Genomic DNA, 10,973 nt, shown 5'->3' with positions numbered 1-10,973 from the left:
GCTTGCATCTCTCATTGATCCTCTGAAAGACTTTACCTTCCACGAAAGAGAGACCTGAGATATGGCTAGGGTGTTCTGAATGGTTTCTAGAGGGCTTCTATGCACTTGCTCACTTAAATCTACTTATATCTACCAGTTTTCTCTTGTCTTGTTATTTTTTCTGTTAAATTTTAGTTATTGTTCATTGATAATCATCCTAGAATTTTTCCCAGAAATATGTTTTGTGAGTAATACATACATCATATCATATCGTATCATATCATATTGTATCGTATCATATCATATCATGGTCTGATTATATCAAAAGAGAAACTTTCATCAAGCACTCAGTATTTGTAAAATATTCCATATGGAGGGTTGTAAGGAGTTCAATGCTCCAGGCTTGTTTAGTCTCGTGTTTATTTATAGACATTAATGGGGTATGACATTAGTGACAAGTATATTTTAAGCGTCCACATCACATGCTCAAATCCTCAGGACATTTAATAGCACAAGGATCCCCTTTTTTTTTATTTATATAGGTATTTTTTTTTTTCCAATTTAATATTGATTAACTGCACACTGATAGAAGGTTCAACACTCAAACCACAATTCACAGCATGTGGTTAAATTGTACTGGTCATATGTCAGAGGTCAAAGAACATAAATGGGTCAAAGGTGAAGTGTGTTTATACTAAACAGTTTCTCACCCACAGAACTTTTGAGAAGTTATTCATCAAATTCAGTATATGAATGTCATGCACGAAGCCAAGTGAAAACGAGACGTGTTGAGTGTCATGACAAAGATGTTCTGATCATTTCATCTTACACTTCACAGTGTCCTAACCAAATACAAATTGTTAGATAATATAGCAAAGCTATTTCTTCCAGATATGTCTGATTGAAACTCGTTCTTAAAACATGCCTGTGGTGACATTTATGCTAAATTATATTACAGTGTTTCTTGCACGTTTCGCATTACAAAGTGAAATGTAATAATACGTAACTAACCTGGCCGCTAAGTGTTAACAAAATCAAGCGTGAGATAAACCCCATCTGCTGCAGCAATCATGTGGTTTTATGTTTCTTCCTCAAGTCTCGGAGCTCTTTTATGGTGACTGGTGTTTGAGGGACTGGTACCCGAGCGCTTCACATCACAAGAGCAATGCTGCACCGGGTGCACTACTGAGCAAGTTTACTACAGCAGAGAACACACACACATGGAGCTGCTTAGCAGATGCATCCAGCTGTATGAGTAAAACTGATGATCTGCCACTGTAATCATAATTTGTGTAAAAAGAGAGACGTTTTTATTTATTTAACCCAACTACAAGACATCTTGTTTTTGTTTTTTACTCAATTATTATTATTTTTTTAAGACTTTATTCATTCAAAAACATTAATTTTTTAACAATTTTGCTTCTCAGCATCTTGATTTAAGAACTTTTAGATATTTATACTGTGAAAAAAGACAAAAAACAAATTGATCAGACTGGAGGTTGTGAGAGTTCTGAACTCTTACATGCAGTATGACACAATGCATGTGAAAATGAGCACAAATTATAAAGCTATATATATAGAAAACTATATATCTGCCTTGGCAAAGACTGCAAATCAATATCTGCCCAGCCTCACCTAGATCTGATCAATACTCGCTCTGCAGATGAGTGGATGTTAGTATGCTGCAGTATGTTTTCATGGTTGGGTTTCTCCATGCAGCCCCTACAGCTGGTCTCTTGGTGGGAGAAGGAGCCATGTCCAGCCCCACCATCATGGTGTTAATTGAGTAAAGCTGCAGGCTGGAGACTCCATGAGCATGTGTTTGTGTGATTTCCTCTCAGTCACAACACTTCAGTGCTCTCTACAGGCCATGGCCAAATCACTGCTGATCAACAACCATCATCATGCACCTCCAACTCCAGTCAGCAGAACTGAGACCACAGGAAAAACACTGAATAATAATATAATAAGAATATTCTCATATGGGCTGGTTGTGTGTAAATTTAGGTGTGATTTGCCATCCAAATGACAGAAATTACATTTTAGTTCTAAAAAAAAGTATTTTATAATAACATAATATATATATAAAAAAAAAGAAAAAAAACAAAAAACTTATCAGGCTTACATTGTAAATTATATGAACAATACGTAATAAAATCATTCTATGTTACAAATATTCTTGTCATGATCTAATCGCAATTATTTGAGACAACAGTTTGAATTTTAAACACATTTTGCCAAATAAGACAAATTATATTTGATTATAAATAACTACTTATGCAAGTATTATTAAATGTTATTGCTTTTGTTCTGCTATTTAAAGACACTGGATAAAAGCATCTGCTAAATGCATATGTATACATACAAACATTTTTATTATTGTTTTTTTTTTTTCTGTGAATAAATAAGAATATTTTAATTCAAGAAGGAAAAAAAAAGTCAATGGGGTCCAAACCACACTGACGTTTAAAATATTTTATTTTACATTGTACAAAAACAGAAAGCATGAAAGCCTGTTTCCGCCACTGAATAAAAAAATAAAAGAAATCTCACAATATATGATATAGTGCATGATATAATTTCGCAATTGCAAGAAAAAAGTCAGAATTGCAAGATGTAAACTTGCAATTGTAAGAAAAATATGTCTTTTCCCCCCTCAAAATTTGATTTATAACTCCTAATTGTGATTTTATATCTTGCGATTCTGAGAAAAGATGTCAGAATTGCAAAATACAAACCATTGCGAGAAAAAAGAATAATAACTAAAAATAATAATTAATAACTTGCAATAGTGAGTTTATGTAGTATGATGCAATTTCGACTTCATAACTCGCAACTGCAAGATATCGCACAATTCAGACTTTTTTCAGAATTAAAAGTTCGGAAAGTCAGAATTGTGAGATTCTGAGAATACCTTTTTTAATTCATTTTGTTTTCTTCTTTCTTCAGTGGCAGAAACAAGGTTCCATAAGAAAGTCGTGCTGCAAACATTTCTTGATGAACTATGGTTGACGTTTATGTAACATGCTGACTGTTTTCCAAAGAAATATAAATATGCTGCAGTTGATATAATGAGCTACAGCATATTTGAAAGGTCATCAATAGAGAAACATACATTTGGTGTAGTTATGGCATCAACCAGCAGATGTTAATCAGATGACCCGCTGGCCACAGCTATGGTAATGTGTTGACTCCAGCCTTTCATTCATGGCTATTTTTGGGAGTTCAGTGCAGGACGAACACAGGGTACAGATGCTTGAGTTTGCCAGTCGTGGCACAGCTAGGCCCATATGAAGCACAGGGCTTGTTTATGCATGTGTTGGTTGGAGTCTGGTCTGCTATGGGCTACTGAATCATCTCTGAACTCCACAGATCGTTTGTCTCTAGAGAAGGCCGTGACTCTCAAAGCACGCATCAGACTCGCTCCCACACACTGACAAAACTCTGCAGAACTTCTGCAGTCAACAGGCAAAAAGAGTGACAGCAATTCTGTTGCCAACTTCCCAGATCTCAAGAGGAAAGGTCCAGATTTAGGAGCTGAACACACATTGAGGTCAGCGGAGACTGAAAGCAAACAGGCCATTAGCCTCATCTGCCTGACCACTAAACCTGATGGAATATAGACTAACGCACTTACATTTGCTTAAATTAGTTCCCACCACTTATTCTAGACAACTATGTGGTTTGAAAATAGAATTCTGTTTATGGACTGTTTTTAGCAAGTTCAAATGATTCAAAACAACTTTTAATGGCAGTTCAGTCTACTTGCAGCTTGTTGACTTTAATGGTACCTTTACTCATTCTGAAGACTGAATCTTCAAAAACTATGAAACATCAACTAAATATACTGGTATAATAAGAACATTTATAAACATTGTAACTGAAGGTGAACTGATTTGTGGTTAGTTGCTCATCTATGCTAAATGCTTAAATGTAAAAGCATATGTAAACATCTTTTTTCAATGTACTACAAAATATATATATTTTTAAAGTCTAAGTGAAAGTCTTAGTTAATTTTATTTTATTGTAAATCGGGTCTTTCTTTTCACTTTCTTTCCTCATGATTGGCTCTTTTACTGTAAAGTGTACTTCCAGTACTCACATCACAGAAGTCTGTTAATTCTCAGCACATAGAGACTCTTTCACTTTGAACTTTTGCATTGTCATGGTTCAAATCTTACTTGTCTGACCATCATCAATTCATAGCAGTAAATGACGAGGTATCATATCAATCACTAGTGCAGTGTGGAGTGCCACAAGGCTCAGTACTAGGACCATTGCTTTTCACATTTTACATGTTACCCTTGGGAGATATCATCAGGAAACATGGTGTTAGCTTTCACTGTTATGCTGATGATACTCAGCTCTAAATTTTTTCACAGGCTGACGAAGCATACCAATGTCCTCCTGCATTATCGACACACTATTTCCTTGTTTAACACTGTAAAACTGCTTTGACACAAACTGTATTGTATAAAGCGCAAAAGAAATAAAGGTGACTTGACTTTTTTATTGTAAGAGTCAAGAAGTCAAAAAGTGTTTGGCTCTTTTTACTTAAATAGATTTTTTAATAGTAAACAATGACTACAGGGTAACAGCTATGAGTGGACGTCTCCTCTCATTACAGCGTCTCTGTTATATTCAGCATGTTATTGTTTACAGTTTGTTGCCAGGCAACTGTTGTTTTACAGAAGGGCACATTGTGTTCTTAGAGAACATTAAGTTCACAGACTGTAGATCCACGTTCCACTGATGGATGGATGGATCCCTGGATCGGTTCTGATTTACTCTGATATGTTTGGCTGGTGATGTGAGCACAAGATCATTGGTTGTGTGCCGTACCATTCGAAGTTCTCGCTGGCAAGGAGGAGGCGGATCTCTGACTGGACACAAGTGATGGACGACCACAGCGAGGAAGGGTGGACGCGACCAGTCGGTGTTATATTCCATTTCCAGATATAACTCTCCGTCATTAAGCTCTTCCTATTATGCTCACTGGAGCGCTGCTGTAACTGACACAGAGCCAAGATGGCAGCTTCCATAAATCCCAACATTTCAGCACTCGCTCCATTCACTAGATAAATGATGAAGCCACATTATGGCAGATTTCATTTGCAGTCTAACTGTGTCCATGAACACCCTGGAGGAGATGACTTTAAAAAGTAAAGTGAAAGTGAAGTGACATTCAGCCAAGTATGGTGACCCATACTCAGAATTTGTGCTCTGCATTTAACCCATCCAAGTGCACACACACACACACACTGTGAGCACAAACCCGGAGCAGTGGGCAGCCATTTAGCCCGGGGAGCAGTTGGGGGTTCAGTGCCTTGCTCAAGGGCTCCTCAGTCGTGGTATTGAAGGTGGAGAGAGAGCTGTTCATGCACTCCCCCCACCCACCCACAATTCCGTCCAGACCGAGACTAGAACTCACAACCCTTCGATTGGGAGTCCGATGCTCTAACCATTAGGCCACGACTTCCCCAAGAAGCAGAACTGTCAGAAGACAGAAAAGTCAAAAGGGTAGTTAGAAGCAGATGGGTAGTTATTGCATTACATACACAAAGTTTGGAATAATTACAAAGATTAAAAAAAAATTTTTTTGGAAAGAGGCCTCTTCTGCTCACCACGGCTGCACTTATTTGATCAAAAATACAGTATAAATTATGAAATATAATTACCATTTAATACAGCTGTTTTCTCTGTGAATCTCTGTAAAACTGTAATGTATTTCTGTGATGTGCAGCTGTATTTTCTGCATCATTACTAAATAAATGTTTATGTTCTGGATTTCTGTTTTGTTTGTTTTTTCTTCCTGAAATATCATAATCTTAGTTTTTGGGATGTTGACGTCTAAGGCCCAATCATGGCAGTATTTAGTTGAAATGTCAAGGTTGTTCTGGAGACCTTCTGGTGTTTTAGATAGAATTAGCAAGTCATTTGCTTACAGTAAAATATTTGACTTCTGTGTGGAATAATTGTAGTCCTGGACTGTTTGATTGGTCCAGTATACAGTATCTGCCAGTTCACTGATATATATGTTAAATAAGGTCAGCAGCCCTGTCTCACTCCTCGCTGTTGATGAAAATACTCTCTCCTTTGCTGTCCAATTTTACTGCACATTTATTTTGGTTATACATGTTTTTGATGAAATCATATATACAGGTGCTTCTCAATAAATTAGAATGTCGAGGAAAAGTTAATTTATTTCAGTAATTCAAATCAAATTGTGAAACTAGTGTATTAAATAAATTCAGTGCATACAGACTGAAGTAGTTTAAGTATTTGGTTCTTTTAAATGTGATGATTTTGACTCACATTGACTCTCAATAAATTAGAATATGATGACATGCCAATCAGCTAATCAACTCAAAACACCTGCAAAGGTTTCCTGAGCCTTCAAATGGTCTCTGACAATCATTGACACCCTTCAAAAGAAGTGTAAGTCACAATCATTCATTGCCAATAAGATGCTTGTTCACAGAGTGCTGTATCCAAGCATGTTAACAGAAAGTTGAGTGGAATGCAAAAGTGTGGAAGAAAAAGATGCACAACCATCTGAGAGAACCACAGCCTTGTGAGGTTTGTCAAGCAAACTGGATTCAAGAATTGTAGAGAACTTCACAAGGAATGGACTGAGGCTGGGGTCAAGGCATCAAGAGCACCACACACAGATGTGTCAAGAGATTTGGCTACAGTTGTCGTATTCCTCTTGTTAAGCCACTCCTGAACCACAGACAATGTCAGAGGCATCTTACCAGGGTTAAGGAGGAGAAGAACTCTTTCAGATGAGAGCAAGTTTTGTGTTTCATTTGGAAACCAAGGTCCTAGAGTCTGGATGAAGGGTGGAGAAGCTCATAGCCCAAGTTGCTTGAAGTCTAGTTTTAAGTTTCCACAGTCAAGGTGCAATGTCATCTGCTGGTGTTCGCCAACTGTGTTTTTTGAAAACCAAAGTCACTGAACCCGTTTACCAAGAAATCTTGGAGCGCTTCATGCTTCCTTCTGCTGACCAGCTTTCTAAAGATGCTGATTTCATTTTCCAGAAGGATTTGGCACCTGCCCACTCTGCCAAAAGCACCAAAAGCTGGTTAAGGCGAGACACTGCAGGTGAATAGGGAAAAAAAAATAACTAATAGTTATCACCTTACTTACCCAGTTGATTGATTACCTTGATTATTGCAAACATTTTTTGTATTATAAGTTTTCAAAAATGTTATGTTTAAATATGCAAATTAGGCATTATTTAATGAAATATGTGCTAATTTGCAAAAATTTCTAGTGCAAAAATCTGAACACTAGATGAAGTCAGTTTCACATTTTTGGTTTAATTTTTTTGACATATTAGAGTCAAATGTTTTTACAGAGGGAATTATGGTTATCTTCTTTTGTCACTAAATAATTCAGAAAATACTTTGAACAGCCAGAAAACAATATATTTTCACAATTTTGGGGGGAATAAAATGTTGTATATAATCATGGAAAATATATGTGAACAAATCCCTCTGTAAAAACCTTCAGAATATAGACAGGAATAAAAATGTCATGTTTGGTGTGTGTAAGTGCTACTGAAGTGGAGATTTATGGCTCAGTGTTGAAGAAAAAACTCATTTTGAGAAAACGGCCTTTAAAAATATGTTTTGTAATTGAAATCTATTGACACAAACAGATAAAGTGCTATAAAAGAAACACTTAACAGTGTCTTTTAGATGTTTTCCTTCCACTTATTTGAAAAAGCACTTTATGAAAAACCAAAAAGCCCAAAATCTCAAAATTGACAGGTGCTTGAAAAAACTGTGGTTTTGCCTGCAGTGTCTCACCTTAAATGACCATGGTGTTGGTGTGCTTGACTGACCAGCAAACTCACCAGATCTGAACCCCAGAGAGAATCTATAGGGTATTGTCAAGAGGAAGATGAGAAACAAGAGACCAAACAAAGCAGATGAGCTGAAGGCCACTGTCAAAGAAACCTGGGCTTCAGACCACCTCACCAGTGCCACACACTGATCACCTATTTTACCTATTTAACCTATTTTACCACCTATGCCATTTTGAATTATTTTATTAATCAATCCATAATGCCAGATGGAGTCAAAAACCTAACATTTATAAAGCATGCAAATATTTTTCCATCTTTCTTATGGTGTACATGTTCATTTATTATCTTGTGTAGTGTTCTCTCTCTCTCTATCTCTCTTTCTCTCTCTCTCTGTGTCTCTCTCGGTCTCACACAAGTTCCTGCTGGAGTTAGGCTAATTTGGGCTCCTCTTTATTTAAGCACAAGCAGTCAGAAGAGCTGAGAGCGGTGAACGGCTGGACCGCACAGGCTTCTCCTTTGATCCAGCATTGCAGATGTGAAGAACTGACATCGCATTACTGGACACGAGAGCCATCTGTCGTCGTGTATAAAAGCCTCAGTCATCAGATCTTACAGGATGATTTCTACCAGCAGCTAAACATCAGTCAGTGATGAGAGGCTTTCTGTTAGCCTTAGCACCATCTCTCCACCGCTGCTGACAAATATACTAAATCAATCTCTGAACAACGCATGCCATCCAAAATAGAATTCGCTGCTGTCTGCAATATCCTGAAAAGAGACAGGATAGCATCAATATTTATAAAGAGCCAAAGGAAATGAAAACAAATTTGCATTCAGCTGTTATCATATGACGTGCTGTTCTAAAACTGCATTTCATTCCCTGCACGAGAGAAATTGTAGATCGACATTGTTTATAAAAGGATTGTTAACATTAAATATGAAAAAAAAAGTTATTATGAAGCTGTCGTGTCCTGTGACGTGCTACACTCTACTCTACATTCTACTCTTTCTTCCATATACTGAATAATAATATGAATAATTAATATTATATGAAGTATTAATATTTAGTGGCATCATACAACAAAGCATGCACAGTAACAACAACAATACTAATATATTAATAATTTACAAGTAAAAAACATACAATAACATCATAAAAGATTCATGCACAATGATAATGCATTTTCTTTTTACAGAAAACTACTTTTTACACAATGAGAATCCAACACATCGCTGGAAGACAGAAATGAAAGGCCATAAAATGTTAATTCCTTCTCCATAAGGCTAATTACACTCAGTCTCTCATGGCCAATTACACAGTCAACATTGGTTTTTACATTAAGCTCAAATGAAGCTGGTGGGGAAAGTGTTTACAGACAGGTCTGCTGCGCCGGGATGCTGCGTTATGTAACATCGAAATCCCAATAATGCAAATATCACCAGGCTCATTCACAGAGGCAGAAACCTCCAAATGATGAAAACTCAATCCAATATAAATCTGCCAAAGCTCTAAGACTCAAATCTGGGGGCTTGTTTGTTTTGGCGCAAGGGAATTAAATGAAACTGTTGGATTTGATGGATGTGTGGCTTTATAAAGCGAACGACACAGTCACTCAGTCCATAGTCAGTTTTTCATCTGGATTTTGCTCTGTTTTACTTCCATAACACGTCTTTTTTTCAGTCCAGTGGAAATGAAAACTTCCAAAAGTGTTTATTTTATACAATACATACATATCATTCAGAAATCTCCTATAGTTTTACTAATTATTTTTACTGTCTATATTCTGAAGTGTTTTTGAGGGGTTTGTTCATATATCATTGGTTTATATAACAATACAAAACAAATTGTGTATATGTATTTATGATGTGATAAGAAAAATCAATTCTTTAAAATCTTTATAGCTCATTGATCATGTATCCGCCGAGAGCAGCCTCACCTCGGCTAGACCTTCTGATGTCTCTTTAGTGGTTAATCATAACAAATCATTTGTTTGGAGTAAATCTAACAGGTTATCTTTGGTCTGTATTCAATTTATCTATATGTTAAAATGAAAATAAAAAAGGCATATTTATGAAGTACGCTCCTTTTTGAAGAATTACCAGATTTGCGTCGTCACGGACATCACACTCCTGGGAGTTCCTGGTACAAATGTTCCGGGTAATTTCGGTGGAAACGCGGCATATCTCTGTCGCTGATGAGGGATTGACATGTGATAAATGCAGGGAAATAGTTAGGCTGACAAAGAAGATTTCAGAATTAGAGACACGCATTAAAAGCATTAAAAACTGCTAGATCTGATTACTTTTCTACTCTTCTAGAAGAAAACAAACATAACCCCAGGTATTTATTCAATACAGTGGCTAAATTAACGAAAAATAAAGCCTCAACAAGTGCTGACATTTCCCAACATCACAGCAGTAGTGACTTCATGAACTATTTCTAAAATTGATACTATTAGAGATAAAATTGTAACTCATTCTCTACTATAGGAGAAGAAGAATTGTATAAACTTGTTAAATCATCTAAACCAACAACATGTATGTTAGACCCTATACCATCTAAGTTCCTAAAAGAGGTGCTTCCAAAAGTCTTAGGTCCTCTTCTGACTATTATTAATTCCTCATTGTCATTAGGATATGTCCCCAAAACCTTCAAACTGGCTGTTATTAAGCCTCTCATCAAAAAACCACAACTTGACCCCAGAGAACTTGTTAATTACAGACCAATCTCGAATCTCCCTTTTCTGTCCAAGATACTAGAAAAGGTGGTATCCTCACAATTATATTCCTTCTTAGAGAAAAATGGTATATGTGAGGATTTCCAGTCAGGATTTAGACCGTATCATAGTACTGAGACTTGTATTTATTTGACCGCCATCAGTTCGTAGCAGTGAATGAAGATGTATCATATCGATCACAAGTGCAGTATGGAGTACCTCAAGGCTCAGTTCTAGGGCCGCTACTCTTCACGCTTTATATGTTACCCTTGGGAGATATCATCAGGAAACATGGTGTTAGCTTTCACTGTTATGCTGATGATACGCAGCTCTATATTTCCTCGCAGCCCGGTGAAACACACCAATTTGAAAAACTAATGAAATGCATAGATGATATAAAAAACTGGATGAGGAGTAATTTCTTACTGCTAAATTCTGTAAAAACAGAGGTGTTAATTATAGGA

The sequence above is a fragment of the Carassius gibelio genome, chromosome A12, assembly GCF_023724105.1.
Source record: "Carassius gibelio isolate Cgi1373 ecotype wild population from Czech Republic chromosome A12, carGib1.2-hapl.c, whole genome shotgun sequence".
In the NCBI taxonomy this organism is placed as follows: Eukaryota; Metazoa; Chordata; class Actinopteri; order Cypriniformes; family Cyprinidae; genus Carassius; species Carassius gibelio.
The sequence above is the reverse complement of the archived record's forward strand: the minus strand, read 5'-3'. Positions refer to the sequence as shown.